The sequence below is a fragment of the Metopolophium dirhodum genome, chromosome 2 (assembly GCF_019925205.1).
Source record: "Metopolophium dirhodum isolate CAU chromosome 2, ASM1992520v1, whole genome shotgun sequence".
Taxonomy (NCBI): Eukaryota; Metazoa; Arthropoda; class Insecta; order Hemiptera; family Aphididae; genus Metopolophium; species Metopolophium dirhodum.
Window position 1 is genome coordinate 24,636,247 of NC_083561.1, and position 27,557 is coordinate 24,663,803.

The following is a 27,557-nucleotide window of genomic DNA, read 5'->3' on the forward strand; positions in this document are numbered from 1 at the left end:
TATATCTATAAACGCGCGACGCCATTTCCATATCTATGAAAACTTTCATCCTCACTATTATACAGTTGAATAATTCAAGGACGGATTGGGATTCAAATTCGGCGAGCAGAGTACATATTTTCATACCATCACCGACTATATATTTTATGAATATACATTTATAATTGCTTTTATAGTTTATGACCTACCTATGAATTTACAAAATATACATTAAATAAACGCACACCAAACATATTGGAAGGATTAACAATTTTCGATTATTTTTTTGTAAGTATCTTCTATATTTTTATAATGAAATATTGAAGTCAATCAGTGGAATAATTTTTAATCGATTTTGCCCAGTTGTAGAATTAATATGAATATTTTGAATTATCGATTGCAGTTCATTTTGTTGAAAATTCAATGATTTATCAACGGATTAAACGAGTTTCCTGACCAAAATAATTATTTAACTCTAACCTTATAATGGCTATTAGACTTTCATATTCACCTTTACTGTCCGTGTTTTTCCCACGTGCATATTACATATTTTAAAAAATCACGCGCCCGTAATATTCTGAGAAAAAGCGACCACATTTGGTTTTATGGATGATAGATATAGGATCATAATGTATCAAAACGAAAGCCATATAATCTGACATATTTTCCTACTATTACTTGACGTATAACACTTTTTAGAAACTAACAATGTTTCAAGTTAATTGTTGAACGTTTAAAGTTATAGTAGGTACATTAGTACCTATTGGTAGTTGTATTAAGTTGTATTAAAATAGCGCGTTGACGATCAGACAATATCTGCATTCTGCACTAATGAACACCGTTTTCGTTAATTTTTATAGCAAGTCTGTGGGAACCAAATTGTAAAGATATATTATACACACACACACACAGATGCGCTTATCATGTAGACTGCACCAAGTAGCCGATAGTTTCGGGTGCAGTAATAATATTGTGACCAACAACCAGTCTTTTCAACCATTTACCTATATTTCCGACGAGCGGAATGATACCTATATTGTAATATATTATGATGATAAAAAAATAGTACGTTATAGTACGTTAGTATGCAAAAGATCAAATGGTTGAATAAGGTTGTATTTTATGCGTTAAATACGCACTTTCAGCTGTAGCTGACGCAATTCGCTGCGTCTCAGCAGAGGGTGCAGAATTTCGTGTACTCCGATATTATATAATCACAATATATCATTTTATACGACTCTCGATACCTAACTATAGGTACAACCGATGCACCCAACGTTGATTGCATTGGGTCGCGTTGCTCATTCGCATCAAAACTTCGCTCCGGCAACCGTACTGTAAAGTCGGTGAACATAATTTATACGCAACAATAAATATTGCGCTCGCGGACACGCGTACCGCACCTGCAGTACTGCACCGCGGTATATATGTCGGTATACGATAATTTAATATATGACGTAGTCGCGAGAGCTAAGTATAATGTGTAATCGTATAGGTACATAACATACGATGGGAAACGGAAGTACTTCCGAAAACTTTTAAGCACTACCGCCGCCATACGTCGTACCTACCTACACATATGTGTATATACGCGGCGGGGAGACGAGGCGCATAATATAGAGTCTGATTAGTGTCTTAAGCGACTTTATCGCCCGGATGCGTGTATTATATTGCGTATAGGTAAAAATACACATTTCCGGCAAAGTTGTAATAGCAGCAGTCATAATAATACGTAACTCCAGCAGTACCTATATATACATATACCCCGTTTCGCCGTACGTGCGTATACTGCACCTATTTACGTGCGGATATACATACATTGCAGCACGCTTTATTACATATATTACATAATACGATCTATACAGACACACTCGCACACACACACACACACACACACACACACACAAAAGTGCGCCTGTATAGGTTATAGTATTATATCCGCGCACGTGTGCGTGTACGCGTACACGCAAGACGACGGTGATAAAAACAGACGATTCGCGCGGGGGAAAGTATACATATAATGTGTACCTATATAATAATATTATGTGTGTACAGATAGTAATATTACGGCGGGTTATGCGCCTCCGCCGCCGAGTGTATAATATGTACGACGACCGTGTCGACACGTCGTCGGAATGTCTGTTGGGAGTTTTCATTAAGGACCCGGCGGAATATAAAAGGGCGACACGATATCATATATATATATTATACACACGACGACGACGGCCCCGTTACAACGTCGTTGGCCAATTTTCGTAAACGTTTTGTGTTTCGCCGTGCCCGTTACGCTCACTCGGTATTACTATACGACTGCCGTACACTGCTGCTACTACTTTTATATACTACTATAACACTATACTAATACTATACTGTGATACTACAATATATAGTAAATATATATATATACACATGGTTGCAGCGTGGTATAAAGTCGGCGAAATTGCGCGGCGCCACCGAGTGAGTGGGGCGCACGTGTCCGTAACAACGTTTATTGCGATTATTAAATCGACCGCCGCCAAAAATATAGAAACTGTGGACGCACGCGAGAATACCATTTATAAAATATATACTATATGGGTGTGTGTATGTGTGTGTGCATGTGTACGTGTGTGTCGGTGGTGAAAATAGGAAATATGTCTGAACATTTTTTGAGGGGGCTAAGCCCCCGCAAGCCCCCCGCCTATTTGCGCCACTGTGTGTGTCCCGTGACAATGTCTTGTCGAAAGAGACAGTGAGCGCATCATAATATTCCAAAAATTGAGTTCAAAAGCCTATAATAATCAACAATGTATTAGGTATACACTGTATGTCTGCATACTACCGCGATATAATTTACATTATAGGAAACGCTAGTTGGTTGGCCCTGAGCATTGAACAAACTAGATAACGGTTAGAGCTGGTACTTCATGGAAAGGTATATTTTATAATTTTATTTTTTTACAAATTTTCACAATGCCTACGATAAACGGGTAAATTGCATCAATTCCTGTACTTTAATATTATATGTTATTACAGATGGGTGTCAGCAGCTGTCAAATACTAAATCTATAAATACGCGAATAATATTCGAACACAATTTTTCGACGACTTCAATATTTAAGATTTTCACGTTTACTCTGCATGATACTATGGTGTAGGTTCTGTCTACTATTATGCATTCTACAATAGATGGTGTGTAGGTATGTTAGTGATTTACGGTTGACAGCTGTGTTTTACGACTTACGAGGTATCTACATATTTTGCTCGTTGACGAAAACTCGTGAGTGTATATTATTATAAACTGACACCGCAAATGAAACCCTTCAGAAATATTTTCACCTCATGTTAACACATAATTTAGGCATCTCGGAATAAACGGACCAATCGAAATAATACTGACGGATGAAAATATAATTTTCCAAAGTGGCTATCTCGTCAGATTTTTCTTTCACATACTCGCGGTGGAGTCCGTTTATGAAAGTTGAAAACAAAACACACCTCATTAAATACATATATACCTATATAATGAACGACCATACGAGTAACTATATACAGTTGTATATAATTTATATGTGTAGAGTTGCGTTCAAAAATTCTAAGAGAAAATATAGAATAATTAAATTTTATTTCAATCCCAAAACCCATATATGTCTCTACCTGTAGGTCCCATATGTAAGAAACAACTGAGATGTAATAAACGATTAGTAAAATGTTTTTTCGATAGAAAAAAACAACGTCTTAATGTATTTAAATAAAATGTATTCTTATATACTGCACGCGGGCGCAGAAGGTTTCTTTTTTTTATATAAATTGTTGCCGACACAATCTATTTTAACTTGGCGTATTCAATGTTAATTGACTTTTATAATGTTATTTCGTGTCACTCTTTACGACTAAAACAGGTTTCGAATAGAGTTTTGATAAAATCGTCCATGTTTAAGTACGATTTATTAAGTCATTTCTTATGTTTGTAATAAAAAATAATTACTTTTGTAAGCCAATGTATTTTGGACTTGAAAATACCATTAAAATATAATTGTACACAGGTATCAAACAATTTCCCTTAAACCCATTTAACATTTCTTATAAAAACTTAACTCTGTTCGAATAATGTACACCGTTTTATATTTGTTTATAATTGACACGTCGCTTTTTATCACCGCGCTCTTCAGATTTAATTAGTTTTTGTTGCATTGCCAAGTGGACGTTTTTGGTTAGATCGTCTGAAATCGCTGCAGCGCAATAGTAATGACAGTATAAATCCCGTTGAAATATAAATAATATCTCTTCTAGAAAATCCCATCGACGCGAATATTATATCGAGACCGGGGGAGGAGAATGTTCGCGAATTTATAATATATATCATTCGCGTGGTCGTAATGGCTGCAGCGATTCTTTATGCTAGGGCGGCGGCAATCACGTGATAATAATATATCGATACAACCGGCGACGACGACATAACCAGTCGAAAACATTGGTCATTGGCGTACATATAATATTGTATAGACGACCATGATATAACATATACCGAACGTATATAAACAGTACGTTATATATACACCAAAACCGAACTATATAAACGGAGAACGGTTGTTTTTATTTCTCCCTCTCTCTCTGTAAAATCGGTTATACACATACACACTCACAAAGTGGAAGTGTGTAGATGGGGTGTGTGTGTAACGTCTACTCGCCCATCGCCCACGCAGCAACAGCCGGCATTGTATGCGCGATACGGTCCGGGCGAAAGGTTCGCTTATCGATTTTCGCGAGCATTATATATACACAATTCTCAGAGACGGCGGTGGTGGTGGAGGAGGTGGTGGTATGAACCGGGCACGTGGTTCTCTTCGGGCCAGTTGCGGTAGGTGAGGTATCCCCCACAGAGGGTGAGAGGGGTCGAAGAGCGGGGTTGCGTTTTTCTTCTCATATATACAACAATGTTTACGTATATATATATTATGCGCGCTAGCGTACGCGGGTCGTCTAAGATCCGCGCGCGCTCAGAAGTTTGGTCGCCGAATACTGTACGTGTGGAGGAGAGGAGAGAGAGTTAGAGAGAGAAGAGGAGAGAAGGACTGAGAAGGATAGAGAAAACAGCAGCGAGGACTTCATCTCGGTTGTGTATAGCCGCGGTGGGTTGGCGGGCGGGCGGTCTCGGCCGACTCCCGGGCACGACGCCGTATCACACATCATTGCGCACCCGAGGGATTTAGGTGGTGCACGGCCCGCTGCTATCTTAATGCTTTTCCGAAAAGCTTTTCGCCCCATTCCCACTGCGGCAGCAACTCGCCGACGACCCGCGGAGGACATAATTGCAGCTAGCGCTCGCGATTCTCTCTCACTCGCATACTCTCCCTCTCGTTCTCTCCACCCGCCGAGTCTCCTCTAGCGAAACAACAACAGTAATAATAATAATAATAGTAATAATATACAGTTACATATAATATTATATATGTATACAATATTATATCTATACATACGACGACGCCTCGTGCAGTCGTGCGCCTATGGCCCAAACTCGAGGGATTGCTATTGCCGTATGTATGTATATATATATATATGATCGACCCCGCGTGAGGTGTGCGACACGTGTACCTATATATATATTTATACAATATACATACGCCTGAGTTTGGTTGGATTCTTACATATACATAGATATTATGCATTAGAATAAGATTGTACTGCAGCAGCTGCGACTTCTGCTGGTAGTTTGCTGCAATACCTTATATTGTTATATAGTATTGTCACGGACATCGCGCTGCATAGCAGCTTTATTATAAAATATATAGTGGATTTCGACTGCGTCTGCGGTATCCATAAGCGTAGTGGCGGCGAGTCGTGTACGACGAATACATAAGACGGAGAATTTTAACTACCTATAAATGTGTGTTGATGAGGGTGTCATAAGCGACAAATATCGTTATGCATTGGCTAGTACAAATCGTATACTTACACAAATTCTAAAATAATTAAGTGAGATGTTTCACACCTCCACCTACCATTTTATTTTACGTACATTCTCAACCACTATACCTATAAGTACTTAATAATGTTATTTAATATTAAAATTTATTCGTTTACATAATTCACAAATTGTAATAATTACAATATTTAAAATAAATATTATCATGCTCGCGTTATTGGGCCATTGCATTATCATAATAAGACATTTTAGTCGGTTTTTTATCTAGCTTTTAAACTCATTATACATATTGTTTACTAGTTATTATACTAAAAGGTATATAAATATTTGCTTTATGAAACAGATTGAGTTTCATACATCATGCTGATACAAATAAAAAAAGATTAAGATCCAATATTAAAACTCATTTATGAAGATTTTGGTTCTTAAGGGGTCAACGTTGGGTTTCGACCTCAGGGTAACATCAGTAATAAAAATAATTATTTAGTACGGCCGCGAGCTTAATTTTGGGATGTCATTCTTAATTAATTAATAAATATAATTAACAGCAAAAGACGTAAGCCGTTTAAAACAAATATATGACATTTCAAGTCATTTTAAGTATTTGTTTTTTCAAAAACGTTAAAATTAAACTTTAAAAAAACCCCTCGCTGTACTTATCGGTAAATACAAAGAACTGCGCGTGACATCCAAATTTGGATCACGTGGCGATCGGCTACCATGGTACATGTACAATGTACATAATATATAGATATTAATGCGTGTTTCGATAATGGGGTGAATTTTTTTTAAGGGGCTAAGAGCCTAAGATATTCAGTCTTAATGCACATAATATTGTAGATAGCTCGCGAGTGATAGGTAGGTACATGTTATAATATACTACCATTCAACCTATATAATATAATAGGCGTATACGTTTTTCGACGAAAAAATTCATTCCCACGAAAGAACCGCCGCGGTGGTCGGGAGGCATATTATAATATATATATATATTACGATGTTAAAGTTTTCCTTCTTTCGTTTCTTTTAACCAACGCCGTTAGCACCGTCTGATACCGCATTCCAAAAAATCTCCATATAAATGAGATTTCCCAAATGGCCGCGTCGTTTTCTAATGCGTCGTTTTTATAACGCGCGCAAAGTTAAACGATTCGTAAAATAAGCTCGCGAGACCGTCGCGCGCTCTTCTACGTCGACCTATATAATACAAAATAATATATATAGGTATACGTGTATAGATTATACACGCAGAGTTTTAAAGTTATGTGAACTCTAAAGATAGTGTATGCTTAAAAATAATAATAATAATATATACTTGAATACAATATCTCGTTGAGATTTTCTATTAGGCCAAATGCCGATTATTCTCGGATCAGATACCGCGCTCGGCGGAAGTCGATTCATATCACGTTAACCGTTCTTATTTTGTTTTATTTTTTTGTTCGAACAGTTTCAAACCAAACTTTCCAATGGCTTGTTGTACGCGATTCGAGCTGCGTTTCTTACAGCGCAGCACAATGCGTGATCATATACGTATATATAGCTGGTACATAATATATAATGTTCTAGGCGTGTATACAATATATATATATATATAATATAATAATAAAATTGTGAATGCGCAAAGCAATACAATACGATTTTTGTCTCGCAGTTTTACGCGCGATTTCACCAAACACAATTTATTGTTTTTCACGTAACCCTTGAGTGTATTATACATACAGCTATATATAGAGTTAAATAACTCGATCTGATCTAAATCTGAGCGCTCGACACAATTGTATACATAGGAATTCATATTATATAGGTACAACAATAATATATGGACGCGTATAATATATAATATTATGTTACATATTATACACCGATTATCAGACCAGACAGTTAGATAATATTAAATATTATACCACTTGAGCTGTTGAACATCAATAATATTATTACTATTATTAACGTTATACAATTTTGTTTTCAAACAATTGTCAAGAAACGCACATTTTTAAATTTAAATATTTTTAGGACAACTCGAAGAGTTTTTTCTATACAGAGAAGAACGGTTTGAACACGTACGCTTAAAATACATCGGGTCACACGGATAGTGCGTCATAAGCGTTTACCTACTCACTTTTGAGTATAAAACTATATCTATATATCATCGGATTATTAACCACGAAGGCACAACACCAATATATTATGATGGCATAAAAGTGTTATTCGACAGGCGACAAACAACGTCTTATATGTATTAAACTATACAATTGAACGAAATTCCATCGGCTAATACGTAACGATTTGGGTCGAACGTGATGATTTATTGACATCCGAAGCTACAAAATAGGAATCCCGTGACCACTTAAATTAGTCAAGCCGTGTCTAATATAAAACACATTTTGGGACAAATCTTTGTTCGGGTCTGAGTGATTTATATGTTTCAAAATGGGGTCAACCATGTTGGGTCAAAATATTTTAGTGACTTTTCGACGATTTTACAATGATATATATAGTAACTAGCAGCACGTCACAAAAGTATAGAGTATTATACATTTCAAATCAAACGATAATTAGTAATCGCATTTGAAAAAACAACTTTCGGCTATTGTTGGTTTTATATTGTTTTTTTTTATTATTATTATTTACGACTGTCATTCGTTCTATACTAAACGCATTCGATATAGTGACCCTACGATTTCACGAAAAAACAAATATTTAATATTGAAAATAAAATAACAGATACTAGGTATATGTTATAAAGGACGTTATTATAAAAAATGTATGTAGGCTGTAGGTAAAAAAAACACATACCTACATAGGTAATAATACGGTTCCAAAAAAAATACAAACATAAACAAGTAACAACAGTTAAAATTAAATACAGTAAACAAGAAGTTCTTTTTAGATATTTATATAGGCATGAAGAATAACACATCACAGTCACACATTTTCAAAAGGATCAAGAAAATATTAACGAAAAACAATTTGTTGAAAAATCAATATTCTGATGTGTTAGCTAAATTACGAGTGCTGTATAAGTAAGTGTGACAGATAAACATACCATAAAAAAGAATGTATATGAACAATAGTTATTATCATTACACTAAAATACTGTTTAAACGTCTATCGTCGTGGGCCATAAAATTGAATAAAATATGCGTATATACGTATATACGAATACAATTTTAAGAAAAAATTTATTTTTATATCATTTATTTTAAGTTATTTTTTTTTAACAATGTTCAAATCTTTAAAGATTCGATATAAACAAATTTGATTTAGTAATTGTATCGATAAGAACTTTAAATTAAGTATGTACTAACATTGTTTGTTATATGCATATATTGCATATCTAATATATAAGTCATAATATGCATAATATAATTATTCTATTACCAAAATAATAAATAATTTAACCGATAATAATTATTACAATTTCAGTAGTCAATTTTTAAATGGTCTATATATATGGTATAACAACGATATTTGAAAAAAAAAAATAGTATTTTTTTAATATTATTTATTGTTAATATGCCGTATTAGGTACCTACATTCAAAAATTTACTTACACATGGAACACTTAAATAAAATAAATATATTTTATTCATAGTATACAAATTATTTTTTATTTTCAATCTATATTAAGTAATAACATTGGTTATTAATATACCTACAATTTTTTTTTTTATCAAGCAAACTGCCCGTGTCATCTGTAGCCATTATACGTATAGATAACTAACTACTATTAATAATAATTATAACCCAGTAAGTACATTTGATCAGAGAAGAAAAAAAGACCTGATGTTCACATAATAGTTTCACAAAATACCCATTGATATTAGTATATTACTTTACAAATATATGTATATATATATCTATGACGTATAATACCTATACATACAAATCAAAAATGTAATAGCAATATTATGAGCTGTGATATTGATATTGAATTAAATAAACACGTATCATAACCAGTAATAATTAAACTAAATTAGTGATATCTGCTACAACCGACGACCTTAAATACATTGCATTAAATACATTAGTATTTTATATTATTTTTATGTTAATATAATATGTAATATTATGTAGGTAATGAACTCATCATGAAAATAAAAACTCAATTATACATATTATTATCAATTGTATTAATTGTAAACCCTGTACCGAGCATTTATAATAAAAGGTCAGTGCCAATCACTTTAATACGGTACACTCGAATGTTATTTTATTTAGATTTGTTTATTTATAGCATAAGTCTTTTTCAAACGTAAGCAAATATAGTTGTGATAATTAATAGGTACTAAAGAGATATCAGCGATATGAAGACTATTATTAGTTATACTAATATAGTTGTACTTTTTAATTATTATCCACTTAAATACGGTTAGTGAATATGCAGAACGATTTATTCCAAACAATATCGTAGTAGGTACGTGCGTTAGTAAATAATACCACTCTTCAACACTAATTACTTAATACACATAGGTACTGATTATACTGCTTACTACAAGTTTTTTGTCCCTCAGAAATCGGCATTAAACCGTAGCATAAAAACCGTTTTTGTATCGTTGGAGCTCGGCAGCCCGCTTAGTTTTATATTGTACTGTTTATTAAAACTCTGGGATGTGGATTGACCTTTAAAAGCGTCACAATCAATAAGAACTTTTTTTTGGCTCACCTCGTTTTAAACGAAATTTCAACTTGACCTCCATTCACACGCACCCCATATGCACCCTCGCAGAATTATTCACAATTGCATATTTTAACACGTCGTCGAATAAATTACGTGCACGCACAAACACAGCCTGCTCTACTATATTAATCCGTACTCGGGTAACAAATAACAATAATATACTATTATCTAAATGTAAGCTTCGAATACTTCGATACATTATAAATTATAATGTATCAAATTGTATGCACGTATAATATGTGTATACAATTTGATAATTCAAGACACGGGCACAACGGCGAATATATAATATATAATCTGTCTAATTATAAAAATGTGATCAGAAATATATTATGTATAATACAGTTGTACCTATACAACAATTATTCTATAAAAACAATAGTAAAGTCATGAAAGCTCACTCTGCGAGCTTGCTATATTCCCGGTTTCCATACGTATTTTAATACAAAGCAATGTAAACTATTATTCCGAATAGAATTTAAAAAACTTTCATACATATTTTGATGATATATATTTTGGACAGTTTTAATCTATATTAAATACTTTTACAATATAAGTACAATTATATTCGTAAATCAATCGCAATTTAATAATATCTTTTAATACAAGCAATCGTAACTATATGTAAAGTAACTACGAACAATAATAAATGTGTTATAAATATCACAATAATATTATCAGTCGCATAACCATGTGGTACTGGTAACTAACGGGTGGACGGACACAACGGAAATCTAATGCTATACGTCTAGACTTATGTTGAATAACCTAAAAACCGAATTCAATTCTTACCCCTTCGGTTTTTTGACGTGGTCTTGACTTTGTGCAAACGTCAAAATAGTGTGATATTAATTCAATCGGCGAGTTGACGTTATAATAATATGTAAAAATAAAAAAAACCCATGTGATGTATTCAAAAGAGACCTGCTCGTGTGTATCGCTTGTCGTTCATCTCGTACACGATAGTATACAACGATTTACTTTCAACTCGCGTATTGCATCATGTACGTCATATATTATAATATCGTATTATATACTATTTATACTCGCGTGCTACCGATATAATAATAATAATAATAATATATACTAACGTTTTACGCATAAATACGCGCAAGAAAATATCATTATATATATTGCATAATATTATATTCAAAAGAAAACGCCCGAAACAAAGGGATGAACCTTTTTATTATACCCTCGCTCGCACGTATATATAATATAATACGTATATACATATTATACGCGAGCGTTTTATACATTTTTTCTCTACGCGCGTTGTATGTCTAAAAGGACTCATGCGCTATTTCCCCGCCTCCACAGCCACCTCCACAGCCACCGCTACAGCCGTACCTCCGTCGCGGCGCAGTATCTGTGTACACATAATAATATATACGTGTGTGTGTATATATATATATATATATAATATGTAGGATACGCGAACCGTCACTATTATAACTTACTGTCGTGCCCTGTAGGAAAAATAAGTTATTCTGGCAATACCAAACGGCAGTTTGTTTTAACGGCCTCAGTTTTCCCGGGTTTATCCCCGTCTGAATACAAATGGCCAAGGATGTATATGTATATAATACATATCTATATATATATATATATACACCAGATAAATATATACGCGCCGGGCGTTTCCTCCTTTCTTTTTTTCCACGCCGCTCTTCGCCCTCCCCTTCCTCCCACCCCCGTCGCCGGTCAAAGGTCCCGCAGCTCGTTCGCTTCCGCCGCCCGGAGGGTTATTTCCTCTCTCGGGTTCTTTTTTCTTCTTTTTTTTTTTTAACTCTTATATATATTTCTTTCCGAATTTCCCGCCGGGTCCGCCGAGCTGCTCCGTTACTCTTGCGCATTGCCGCCGCCGTGTACCGTTTTTTCTCTTATTTTCCCGTTCGCCCGCCGCGTGCCGATGCAGCGGGCAGAGTCGGCAGCCGCGCGCGTTTCATTCCTGCCACGTAACGCTTTTAAATCGCCCTGCGGAATCCAATTCCTGTACCGGGGAGAATAAAAAGGGGCGAGGACGGACGTACGGCGTGGAACGGGTACGGCGAGAGAGGGAAAGTGGTCTAGTATAGGGTTTGACGGGGGCGGAAAAAAAAACACGAGGAAACGGACCTACGAGGAGAGAAAAAGCGATAAAAATAATTCACGTATTTCTTAGCGGGCTTGTTTTTGCCGCCGCCGCCCAGATAAACCTATGTTATATTATTATAGGTACAATGTACATGTATATATGAATGTACCGGTGTGGAAATTGCCTTCCCCGCGCCGAACACGCCTCGTCGGTTTACCGATAGCTGCTCGTGCACCAACACGGGGCCGCCGTCACGGATACTCTCCGGCTGCAGAAGAAGCAAAAGAGAAGAAAAAAACTGGCTTTTCGCAATTATTTTTCGTTATATTTTTTTCTTTTTTTCCCCGTTGAAAAACCATTTCGATCAAATGGTCCGATCGGTGAAATGGCCGACTGGAGACGTTTCGCTCGAGTTACAATAATATATATTATATCGGATACGATCGAGCGCCGCCGAAAATAAAATTCGACATCGTCTATCTACAACGCATTGTATGTATATAGGTAGTATACGGATCGTTCGTTAAGTTTTATTTTTTTACGTTTCGATTAAAACTACCTACGCCCTCTGCATAAAGTTTTTTTTTTATAGGTATTTCTACCTCCGTTCGTGAATCACTTTATACACACAGTGCAGATTTGCGTATAGATAACGTGCAGCCATGTATATAATATACACACGTAGGTGTTAGATTTACAATGGCGTTCAAAAATATTTTATTTCTAGCCTCGAACGTTCGGCCAGATGACAAAATGAGATTATGAAATATTACTATAAGCCGCACAATGTATACATAATGTGTCGTTATTCGGCGTTTGCAACTGAGTCATGTCGAGTGTTTTTAATTTAGTTTTAAAGAACTACAAACGACTTTCATTATTTATTTATTTTGGCGTCAAGTGTCAACTGCAAGCTGACAATGGTTCAGTTCAAAATTATATACATTTATATTCTTATCATTTTATTATTTCGCCGAGTCCAGCTTCGATGATAAATCGGACGAGCTTTATACCAGTTTATTCGGTTGTTGGGGCAGGAATTGGCATATTCCCTATATTGAGTGATTCTTTCCTAGCAGTGATTACGTATATATTAAGGATAAAGCACATAAAAAGTATAAAGCTGCAGAGTATAGTGGGTGCATTTATTATTGTTTGTACTATTTTGTTGCATTTTCAGTCTGCAGCAGCTACATAACACATTAGATTGTTCATTGACAGAGAATGTTTGATTTGATTTATAGTTGTTATTTCATTATTATTGAATAATTTTCAATAAAACAAAATAGTTCATAAAAAGCGGATCATATAGGCACTAATATTGTTCATATTATTATTTTGTTAATATTTCACCTACTCAATACGAATTTTAAAATAGTTTTCATAGTAATAACAAGACAATAATGAAATGATATTATAATAATTGTATTGGATAAGTAAACCAACTCTTATGGAGTGCTTATAATATTATAGTTGTTAATATAAAACGATCAAATAATACTAAGCTATTAAAAGCTTTTTAAAAATTAAAAGCAGCTTCGACTATATAGTTTTAACTTATAATATAATATGATATTGTGGATAAAATTAAAATAATATTATATTATATACGAATTGAAAATTGTAATAATTCTTATTGAAATGAAACGGATTGTGTATAATATATTATATATCATATAACTACTATATAGTAATTTATTAGTAGTGGCAATTCGATGTTATATAATATATAGGTATTATACATTTGAGTATTGGTTGGAAGATTAAAAGGTATTATCGTAAGAGCGTGTCAAAATTTTCGTCATGAATAATTTAACATAATATAATATGACTTTGAAAGTCTAAACGGTGATTGTTCGCTTTCAATCAAATAGATAAAATCTTATAATAATATATTGCAGTGACAAGACACTACTCTGATGTTGGCCCGTAAACCGCTTGAAAACCGATCGAAAATGAAACGAATGCGCGCAATGCGTATACGCTGACATTATAATATGTCATATTATTATATGCACACTCGGGTCTATAAAATAAAGGATTGCGAGTGCTCGCACGGTCATCATTGTGTGTGTGCAATAAAATATTGAAGTTCATATACGGTTTAGCGCGAGCAAACGTACGAAATTACTGAAATGATCGTAATTTTTTATCGCCGATAATAATATTAAAGCACCAATTTCGCGTTGTTTCGGATGATATAATATATAATACAATACACACGCACGCATATCTGCGGCCGCCGCCGTCGCCGACTATTTTCAAAGGGACGGCGGCGGCGCTGCATTAATATTGTTAAAATAATAATAATAAAATATATAATAATATCTTATGATAACAATAGTATATCGCATACGGTTCTGTATAGGTAAAAAACGTTGCGGCGGCGACGGTGATTGGCCGACCACCGACCGAGTCTCCTCAGCTGCACACTCGTACCTCTATATATTATGATATGCTTTGGGCAGTGTGCGAAAACCGAAAGCATATCGTTCAAGTCGGCGCCTATACTTCGCAGTCAAATGGTCGTTAAAAACGCGTTACACGCACCGTACAGCATAATATACGAGGAGGGCCTTGGCGTCATATAATTGTATGAGAATAATACCTATACAACAGTCGTTCGGGGATCTATGCGTAATATATAATATAATATTTTATAATAAATCGTTTAATTTTTTTTTCCCGATCCTCCTCTCGGAGCGGATTTTTTTCGTATTTTAATCTCGCCCGCCGTCATATACGGTTTACTGCTGGCAGCGCGCGCCTAATTTATTCGGGTCGCACGGATGCCTTTTATCGGCGACGCCTTTTTCGTTTTTCTGTTTCGTATTTTCCCTCGCGCGAGCGTTCCTCTTCGCCGCCGCGCCACACGCAGTACATTATATTATAATATATATAATATAATATCGAAACCGAAACGGCGGCGGCGCGGCGTCTTATGACTTATATACGCGAAGGCGACATGTATATTGCAGTAGGTAGGTATATATACGAGGGGGAGAAAAAACAATAAGAAAAACAAGACATCGGCCATTATAAAAACCGATAAAGAAAACAATGAAAACGTTTTTATACTTGGCACGACGCGAGTATATATTATTATTATTATTATTATTATTTGTATTATTATTATTGTTATTATTGTATTATATATAATATTATGTAGGTAGATCCTCGGTGCTGCTGCACGTACTACATTACACTGCAGTTTATACGCTGCACATAGCCAATCCCACTCTTCCGTATATAATATATTGTGTATACGTGTGTGTGTATGTGTGTGTGTGTGTGTGTGTGTGAGTGTGTGTGTGTTTGTGTGTGTGTGTGTGTGTGTGTGTGTGTGTGTGTGTGTGTGTGTGCGCGCTGCATTGCAGTAGTTTTTGTACGTTTACGATATTTACCTATTAGTTTTTATTTTTTCCATTATTATTAATAACGTTTGGGTGGTGGTACTGGGCAGTGGGCAATACGATCGGCATAATATTATTAATTATTGACGAAAATGTACATCGAATAATCGCCCCACCCTTACAGCCTTATGATCTCCTGCATCGATTGATTTACGGACGGCGCCGCAGTATAGATTTATAATTTTATATACATACATCTATATCACCGTGATATAGTCAGTGTGGTAAATGAAAAGTCACTCGTATTTAGGCGTCGTTATAAAAAATCATTTCATTTTGTGTCGACGGCTGTATAGCGGACGTTTATATACGAAATTATAGAAGACGAAAAATGCTTTTCCCGAAGCGGACGACCTTTAATTTTTTTATTTGCCATACATTATGATATATCAATACAGAAAAATGGTCCAGTACGCGGAATATTAAATAATATACGAAAAACTGCAGATTCCCATCCCTTAGAGTGAATTAACCTATTATTACATTTAGCGGTAATAATATAATACGTATTACGTTTTTGACACCTCAATTTTGAATCAAGTTTTGTACATTTTGAAACTGTACATTTTTAATAAAATAAAAATAGGTTTTGGAATCTATTGTAGAAACAATTCCAATATTTCTTTAAGTGAAATACGACTAGGCATTATATTTTAATCATTTTAGACTATCGATTTGTTTTTTTTTTTTTTTTATTTAGAAATACGCCTCAACTGCCAGGGTTATTGGCGTTTAAGATATACATGTTACAGTTTAATTATAGTTTACTTAATGATACTAGAGCATACAGAAGAGGAAAAAAAAACGTATATAAGATAATTAATATGATACTAATAATATATAAAAATTTGAATTGTATGTGGTATGTTAGAATTTGTGTTATATTTTTTGCAGAAGGTTTGTTTCTTTGAGAAGTTCTAGGAGTGAAGATGTTCTTTCCGTGTTTGGTGCTAGTATTTCACAAAGGTTGCTACTATCGATTTGTATCCATGCAAACAATGTACAGATAATATTTAATCCCTCAAAATATAAAGCTATACAAATGTACATATCTTTTAAAAAATTTTAACAATACAAATTTAAATTGTTTATTATAGCTATACTTAAAACTTTTTTAATAAAATATATCTATTTCTGTATGTTTTTCAAAAAAATAATAAATTTAAAAGAATTATAATGATTGGGGCAATAATTAAGAGGCTAAAGTCATAATATAGATATTTCTTAAATATTACCATTTATGACGTGTTATAATCTACAACTACAACTAAAGACTACCACAACTTAAAATTCATAAATTTTAAGTTATGACTACTTTCGAATAGTGAAATATAGCTCTATAAAATGCAAGACCACCACATTCAATATAATTTTTCGTGTAGACACTAAAAAGATATGTCAGTATTGAATTATTTAATTTTTAGCTTATTTTCAAAGCAAGAAAGTAATATATATTTTATAGTAGAATAATTATTTTAATTTATCCAATTAATCACTGAAGTCAAAATTCAAGACTTATTTGCTCTTAATAAAAACTAACTATCGTGCAAAACAGCAGTATTAAGAGTTGTATTAGAGGCGGTCTTGCATTTTATAATTTCAGATATTGTAACACAATAATATTAAAATCAGCATTGCCATATTTTAGTATATGGCTGTCTTAAAATTAATTTCTGTATGCAATAGGTACAACCACATATAAAAATAATATGTCCGTCTTACATTTACTTACGAATTTTAAAAGGCCACAAGTCTAACTTTTTGATTTGAGAGTGTTACTTCATAATATTCGAAAAAGTCATATTGTTAAGTATTAAAGTATGTTTGAAAGTATTTAAGTTTTTATTTTCAAATGCATATAGGTAAAGAACTTTTCAAAATATCTTTGATTCAAACTTCAAATCACTTTTTTGAAAAACTATACATTTTGAGTTGTGGCGGTCTTGTTCTAAAAGTGTGAGATGTGAATACATTACTCGTCATAAAATAACTAAATAATGCTATAAACAATTTGAACCACTATTAGAAAAGAATACACAAATATATGAAAGTCCTTGATCAATTTATTAATAATTATTGAATATTATTTAACAACCAATATTATAGAGTATATACTTCGATCGAAAACGTGAATATTGCGCACAAATAAAATTGCTTAAACAATCATATAATGTTATTGCTATACGTTTATAATATTAATATCATCTACAATTTTCTGTTCTTCTTATCCCAATAATAATAAAAACTAGGTATAGTTATCTCTATAGGGATTAACTAATCATAATCGACCACTGAATCGGAAATGACGCCAGTGCCCCACTACCATCTAATTTTCGGGTGTTAAATCATTGAATGGATTCTTCACACAGCACATAAAAAAAACGTATCAAAACATCATCACTTACTCCCTTGTTGTAAAAATGTAAGTTATATATGACAAAATATGTATAAAATATAAATTTAAAAAACAAATACACCGTAATTCGTAATAATCTAACCCGACCATAACACGAAATATAATATTTTGTTGTACACACTATACATTATATTTTAATTTTCAGTTAGTGCACTTTCCCGCGTATAAACTTTAGATGTAGTTCTAAGTTTTCTAAGACACAAATACCACTTACCAAACAGCTGCACATTACCTAATTGTTTAATAAATCATATTATTTTTTTTTGTAATTTTCTAAATGGTTACATCAATATATATTTAACATTTTCTATATATATATACATATTAGTATTCCAACCCTATATTATATGTACACTCAACTAATTTATATTATTTGGCGTTCTTTAGTGCAAAAACTTGTAATATCAAATCCGTAGTCTTTCCTTTCAACTAAATTACTTTTTACGATTTTAGCATTGAACTCTTGTGTATAGCATGTACACGATACACACACACACACACACACACACACACACACACACACACACACGCATATTCATATATATATATACAGTTTATCGTAAGACCGCAGAATTATTACTATTCGATATTCGCATGTACGTATAATAATTGCGGTAGTACATCTACTTTCATCGGTTCTGGTCTTTGGTCGTCCTCGACGAATCGGATTGCGACTCGTCCGGGCTTGTTATCTGTATTAAGACATCAGTTGAACTTCCTGAAAACATTAATGGAAACGATTTGGTAAGACGCCAGTGAATTTCAAGTCTATACGACTATATACACATCTGTATATATATTATATTATATAAATAACATATATATTGTATAGTATACAAACAGTTATATACTTTATTGTATTATACAATATACTATTATTTTAGTACTGCTCACTACGCCGCACACATGCCATTGTATTATATTATTATTATCTGAGATAATTTATCTCACGTTTCAATTGAAAACCTATTGAAGATTTTGTTTTAACCCTTTCGACGAATTAAATTGTGCTCATTAGAATTCATGTGAAAACGCGTCGTTAAAAAAATACACAGTTCCACAGCTGCCACTTGTATAATACAATTTATTTTACATTAGAATGAGGTAAAAATAACAATAATCTTGAAAATTAACACACAGTACAAAAACAGTTGTTATACACATATTATTATAGTCATAAGTTCATAACTAAATACTATATAGGTTATTATAATAGAACCTATTACTTGTGTGAATTCAAATTAGTCTTAATTCATTTTCTGTCGTAATATTAATTATTCCATGTCCGTGGAAAATGATCAACCAATTATACACTTGAATAATAATTATTAATTACACACGTTTCCGATCAGAACATTGTTGCATAATTTAAGTTTTTGTATTATTTGTTTTATGGTAGTTTACGAGTAGTTATTTTAACACAAACGGTTTTTTTTATTGATCTAAAACTTCAGCAGCTAAGGCCATTTGTTTTTCCACATTTTTATACAAAGTGTAAAATATATAACGTTATATTATATTATTATTATTTTTTTAAATATTAATCACCTATGTATTATATTATTGAAAGACGAAAGTATATTATCGCAAAATTTGCTTGTACAGACCGGTATCATTGAGGAAGGAGATACAAATAAATTGTTAAAATTATTCAAGTCCAATTACAATTCAAAGAAACTTAACATCCGAGACTGAATTTTTATAAATAATTATAGGTACTAATATTATGAGTGATGTTTGAACTTAATAATAATCAAACAGTTAAATACTATTCCACTTATAAGTAGTTGTAACTATAAGTATTGTCTATTGTACAATAATAAATTGAACAAAAATAATTCAAATAATATATTATGTATAATGGCCTAATACTTTTAACTGTATTTCACACAAAATATATAGGTTGTATTATTATAAGAAAATTTATTCGGACAATTGAAAAAAAATTGTTATTTGTCAAGTCGTTAAATAATATAATTTATAGGTATAGGATATATTATCTACTAAATACACTTAGACTCACATCAAATGTGTAACAATCGTAGACTTCCAAATTCATCAAAACAAATTTTTTCACATTCGATTACTTGTACACATAATTATGCTATAAAATCTTTTTACAAAGCACTGCACATAACCTAACCTAAGTAATAAAGTTATATTTTCTAAATGGTACACCTAACAATAACTTTGTATGCTAGCATAAAGTTTAAGTAAACACAAGTAAACGGTATTTGTTTTGTAATTTCGTATTGTACCTATATTGAGTTTTTATTGAATGTTTAATAATGAATATAATATTATATATGCACATTTAGAGCGACAAAAAATTTAATATTTCAAATGTAGAAAAAAATTTGAATCGAGATTCTTAACTACAGACTATATTTAATCAAAACCTATTATGTTACTTCTGAGTTCCACGATATTAATGTATTGTTCGGATTACTTTATTACTTTGTATTGCACATGATGAATTCTGTGTATCTCACGACAATGTGTTTATTAAGAAACATAGAAACAGAAACTGGTTTTAAAGTTAGTATTATTGAGTCATAGAAATTAGATTTGACACACCCCTTGCGTGTCTAAACCTATTGTAATCTGCGTATTCAGAATGTATTGTATACCATACAAAAGGCTACGTTATGATAATTCTACGTGGTATAGGTGGTATGTATAAGCCACTGTATATAAGGGGAAATGACAGTATAAAAACTGGTCAAAAAATATTATTCAGAGTGGCCCACCGTGTTTTTTCGTTTTCTTATTTGACTAACACGATAGGCCACACCCTATAGTATCTTATAATATATAGGTAGGTATAATATATAATACATAAATAGGTAGTCAGTTAAGTGACCTTAGTTTCTAATTTCTATAAATATTTACCTAGGTCTGTTTTTACAAACCAAATAATATATTGATACTTACCTATATTATGGATACTATAAATTTCCATAACATTTGTTTTAACAATATTTTATATCTGTTTTTTCACAATCTCAATAGGATTATTTATTGTTGTCACATTTTAAAAATATGTAGGATGACAAATGTATGTACCTACCTACACGTATATGAACTACCTGCCTTAATTTAAAGATATTCATGAAATACCATGTTCTACGTAGTTACACGTATACGATTGGACAATAAATTATTTATTTCATATATATTATTATACGATGCTGCAGAGATGCTTCAATATGTAAAACATTTTTTTTCTTCGAATTTCCGTGATATAATGTTATAGATACAAAATACAAATACGATTAAAACCTTGCAGCTTTGTACAAGTTAAGACTGAAATGTTTTTCAAGATCAAAACCGTCAAACGAGTTAAGTTATTTTAATTGTGTAGAACGATTATAATATAGTTACAAATAATATTAAACAACGCAAATCCATAACGCGCCGAAGATTTTTGTTCAAAAAAAAATAATAATATAGGTAATAATATAAACTGCTGCAGGACGTCGTGCGGTGGTGGCGCCGGGCGGCGTACCCGCCGACGGGGGTATAAACGTATACGTTACCTATATATATTATATACCTATTAGTAGTCGCATTAAAATTTATAATGATGTATTTCTCGGGGGGGAAAAGGCGGCTCGTTGGACTACTGCAGAGCATAATATACACAATATGCATCACATACTTACACGACATACACTATTATCATTATCGTTATTATCATCGTCATTATTTTTATTATTATTATACGACGACGAATCAGTATTGAAATGTTATTTTTTTACGACCGGTAAACAGTTAGCCACGCGGTCGCCCCCCTCCCCCCCCCCCCGAGATACGATCAAAAGAGAAAAGAAAGAAAAAACGCAGTTTATCATTGCCCGGCGACTTAACGACGTAATCACGCGTTGTCGTTAACGAGATTTACGCGCGTATTTTCGTTACCGGCACATAACATAATAAGACAAACAACACGAACGCGCGCGCCACGACGACACGACAACAATATAATCGCCGAATTAATTAGCATTAACGGCCCGTTAAGGAGACGTACTTTACGACTTTACGACCTACATACACGATACACGTAACATAATATTTTAACGCCCTGTGTACACTGCACCGGCGGGAAGGGCATTTTACAACCCGTTGCGCACCGCCGCCGTCATTGTTCTAACTACAACTATATCCCATAATAATAATATTATAATCGTATACGACTTTTTATAATATGTATAATGTCTCGTGTGTATATGCGGACACGCAGGTATGAGAGCGCGCGCTTTCCGTCCGTTTTAATGGGCTCATAATTATATTATACGCATTGCAGCACAGTATACCCGCGGGGACTTTAACGACTCACTCGGTGGTTGCTGCTGCAGCACTGGACCGGGGGACGCGACTGACACTAACTCTACTTCTTCTGCTGCTGCAGACGTACACACACGTGTTGATTACACCCATGACGAATACGACGAAATAATTTAAAATAGTAAGACGAAGACAGTAGGCACTCCCTTATCCTGCTTCTGTGTAGGGGAATACGTATAGTGGAGTGCATATTACTCATACACGCACCTATATATATATCTACATAATATATTATATTATCTACTCATTAGTCATTTGACATTTCTATCAAAATTCCAACAAAATCCAACCAAAAGAAGCTTCTTCCTCCTTTCCTCATCTCACACCGATTCCCTTTATCACAAAATACTGACTGACATCGCCAGTTTCAACGAAAATCATGTACATTATACACACCACAAATAAATATTTAAATTTAGCCTTTATGGATGCTTTTACATGTGCAAAAAAATAGAACTACCAACGCGATTACATATTTGATTTCCACCACTGTGTTGAAAATAAATTATCTCTTATTTTTAAAATAAATTTTGATACGGGTAATCAGGGTGTTGCACAAAAATAAAGTTAATATAATAGGTAGTTAGGTGCGTACTATAATATAAAAAATTCGGTATTTGTATTTTGCTTTTACCGAACGTTCCTAGTGCTAACGTTCGTAGTTCAAGTCCTATATAACGCTGCCAGTCTCGTGCCGAATGTTAAAAGTTGTTTCGGTGCACCGCGGGAAAAGATATTATTTTATTCGGTGGGAAAGTATATATACAGTACCTGTATAATGTTATATAGACGTACGTGGGGTATTGCACGCATATAAATATCTACCGTGGGGTAATTATATTATAATGTAACGACGACGGGGCGCGCGAGAAGAAGAAAAAAAAACGTCTCGCGTACGTAGGCATACAATACAATATAGTAGTAACAATAATATTATATTATATCCGAGAAACATGGCCGGCGTGATTAATGAATGCGACCGGTGTGTGATACAATGGCCTCCGGACGGCGAGCGTGCGGTGCCCCACGTCTACCTGATGCAACGGCAGAGAATATATTATAATATTATATTGAGACGTAACTCTGGCGACGCGTCCTCCGAGGGTCGAGCGGGGACGTTATGATTTACTCGGATAGGGCCGCGACGAGTATCATATTATATACATAGGTATATCATACTATAATGTGTACGAGGCGCATTCCTCTCGCGTCCGAGCGGCCATTCGTCCTTATATGCACAATAAATTATATAGATATAGGTAAATGTGATAATATATCATATTATACGCGGGCGATTTCTCGTATTTTGTTATAATATAATATAACGATTTTGTTTCGCTGTCGATCTCGTATCGTATACATATTATATTCTATTATATTATTATTATATATATATACCTTCTCATGGCCGAGACGACAATTTAAAAGGGATTTATTCCGCGATAAATAAGACGACTATCCGCTGGTGCTGCATATGGGGCTGACGATTCGACGGCCGAGTTTGTTGTGCTTTAAATCACAATAACGCGCCGCGTGTACATACCTATATACTGCTACAGCATCAGCACCCGTCGTTTGTATAATAATATACATTATAATGGCCTGCATCTATATGGCTGCATAGTTTATATGCTATACGTATATAATACGTATATATGACCGCCGATGATATACGCCTCTGAGCTCCTTTTGATCTCTTTATAATGTAGGTATACCTAACCTATACATATTATTATTGTGTGCGCGCGTCCTTTTGATTTTTCTTTTTACAATTTCATTATATCATATATTTTTAATATAATACATTACAATAATGTCGTTTCTTTCTCGGGATTCTTTTCTTTTTTTTTTTTAATCGAGTTCTAAACGGCTTGTGTGGACATGTTTATTGCGTTCGCATCGCCGTCGTCAGCTGTATACAATAATAATAATAATAATAATATATAACGCCGATACGCCGGTCGAATTAAAAATCGTTATACGCCGCCGCCCATCATGAGAACAAAAAAAAAAAAAAAATAAATAAATAAAACGCGAGAAGAGACTACGGCCCCGACGGGGCGCGTGGATGGGGGGGACGGGGTCGTTCGGTTTCGGCCCGCTGCTGTTGGCGCTGCAGCGGTGCCGACGCCGCCTTTGCCGCCGCCGTCGCCGACGGGCTGCAAATTATATTATATATACCTACAAGGATCGTGTGACACGAACGCGTACAGGTTTCCTTGGCGTGTCTGTGTGTGTGCGCTTATATAATATATATTATAAATATCACAGACGCATACACGCCGCGTTATACCCATACAATATACCTACGCCTATATACAATATGTCCTGCACATCATTCAGGACTCGTGTACGGCCGGAGTCGTTCCCAAGGGTCGTTTTCACCCCATAGATGGTATCGGAGGTTTTTTTTTTCTTTTTTTTAACGAAATAATAATAATCCATCGATATCCCGTATAAAATTGTGTACCTATATAGGTGTACACGTGTATTCGTGTTGTGTGCCGACACTGGAAGACGCGTACCTGCAGACACTGATGGCCCATAATAATAATATATTATTATAACACACACACACATATATAGGCATAAAACTCATAAAGGGGACTCGAATAGTTGCATCTACTGTGTGTGTATACACGACGATGTATATTATTATAGGTACACTTCACAACACACTATATATACTGCAACCGTATACGCGCCGCCAGCTCGTGTAAATAGGGTACCTATTTAGACGCAAATGGCTAATTTTAACACGATTTTGTGTGTAGATTTAAAGCGTTTTTATAGGCAACAGTATATAATAATTTTATGAGGCGGTCGTGTTTACCTATATTACTTGTAGTGCATATATAGTTGTAGTTACGCGACAAACGCCTATGTATATCGGACAAATTCGACACGTCGATATGATAATATGATATTTTAATAACTAGATCGATACGCCCGCGAGTCTCTCTATATATATTTAATAGTACATCCTGCTGGGATACAATATATTACAATAATAATGTAGCAAAAATATAAAATGGAAAATTAAGTTATATATTAAGTATTATTGTCTATAGGTACTTTGATATACATTATTTAAACTACACTATCTAATTTACTATTCAAATATATTTACATTAATTAGATTACAAGTTCAAATTGTAAAGTGCGCATACAAAATATATTTTTAAAGCCTATGATCTTTCGGCTCAAACGTAGATTACCATCATGTCCTTACTTAAAAAAAAATAATTTAAAAAAATTTTAAATGTTATTATATATTATTATTTTCATATCATATTTTATTCTGTGTATCTATATGTAAATTGTTGTTAGTAATTTTATATATTATTATCAACCATTGTTAAATTTGCAAAAAAAAAGCCCAGGCCTTATAATGTGTACCTTGAAAATCAAAGCTGCTGCAGTCTGAACACAAATATGTGTACCAAGTTTTTCTATCGTATTTTTGGATTTCAACAGTAAATGTGACAATAATGTCAATACAAATTTATCATCCTTTTTTTATCTCAATTAAAATTAATAATAACCGGGTTTTTAAACATTTAGTATTTCTATTGTTCTGTGTTAGCGTAATATTGTAGTATACCTAAATGACAAAATATGTAAAAAATAATTATTGTTAGTTAGTAGAAGTAAACTAAATAAATGATTTCACATAGGTAATTTATGATATTATAATAATTATAATAGATTTTATTAAATTACTTTATTATAAGTCATAACTATCTACTATAAATTATTCATTAGGTATGGAAAAGTTATAGTTATATCTATTGGGTAAAATATGTAAATTTTTACAATATTTCTATTAATTTATAATCAGAACTTAAGCTTTAAGTGATTTGAAAAAATTAGGAAAGTTGTATAATTTATACACTTATGTTGAATAAAAAATATTTTAACTCTAATTTTATAATGATACACAAACAAAGTTAGATTTTTCGTATTATTATGATCTTTGATCGTTAAATATATTATTAAATTATATGCATATATTATTCCTTGAATAAATACATATGTAATAAATTAACATGCATTTGATACTAAAATAATGTAAACAAATGTCTAACTCAAAGTGTAATCTTGACATAAAATATAATATATATGGAAATAATGAGTTTTGATAACACGCATAACCAATTATTATTTAGCCAGACAGATTTAATAATATTATATAATTTCAAAAATATAAAACGATTCTTTTCATACTTAGAAGAAAACATACATTTTCTCAAAAAATATTGACGTTGTTGAAAATTTTTTTTAATTTTAAAACATAACAATATACAATATTTTTTTAGATTCTGAGTGGAGCGAAGAAGTTAGTGGTTTTACAGTGGTGTTTATTTTATTATTGTTTTTTTTATATCCTATATACACAATTTCTACCAAAAGGAGTGCTTCCATTTCAACATATAGTACCTTGTCTTTTAGAAAATTGGATCAAGATAGTACTTTAAAGGGATCATTTTTTGATTTTATCAATAGTTATTTAATGCCACGGGAAAAACCCCCGAAAAATTACGAAAAACCGCTAAAAATGGGATTTTAATTTCTAACGCTATGTTTATCACCATAGAAACGAATAAAAAATAATAATATTATAATATTAATTACGGACTAAGATATATTATATCTTAGTCTGTGATATTAATTCAACTTACATTATATAATAAATAATAAAAATATAAAATATCCAGACTGACAAACCGTCTTTG

The 27,557-nt window shown here is 33.2% G+C and overlaps 1 long non-coding RNA gene across 1 annotated transcript in view; it reads right to left on the reverse strand.

Moving 5' to 3' along the window:
* Positions 1-27,557, reverse strand: part of LOC132938231 (uncharacterized) — a 320,472-nt gene that overhangs the window by 117,457 nt on the left and 175,458 nt on the right. The gene's annotated exons all lie outside the window — the stretch shown is intronic.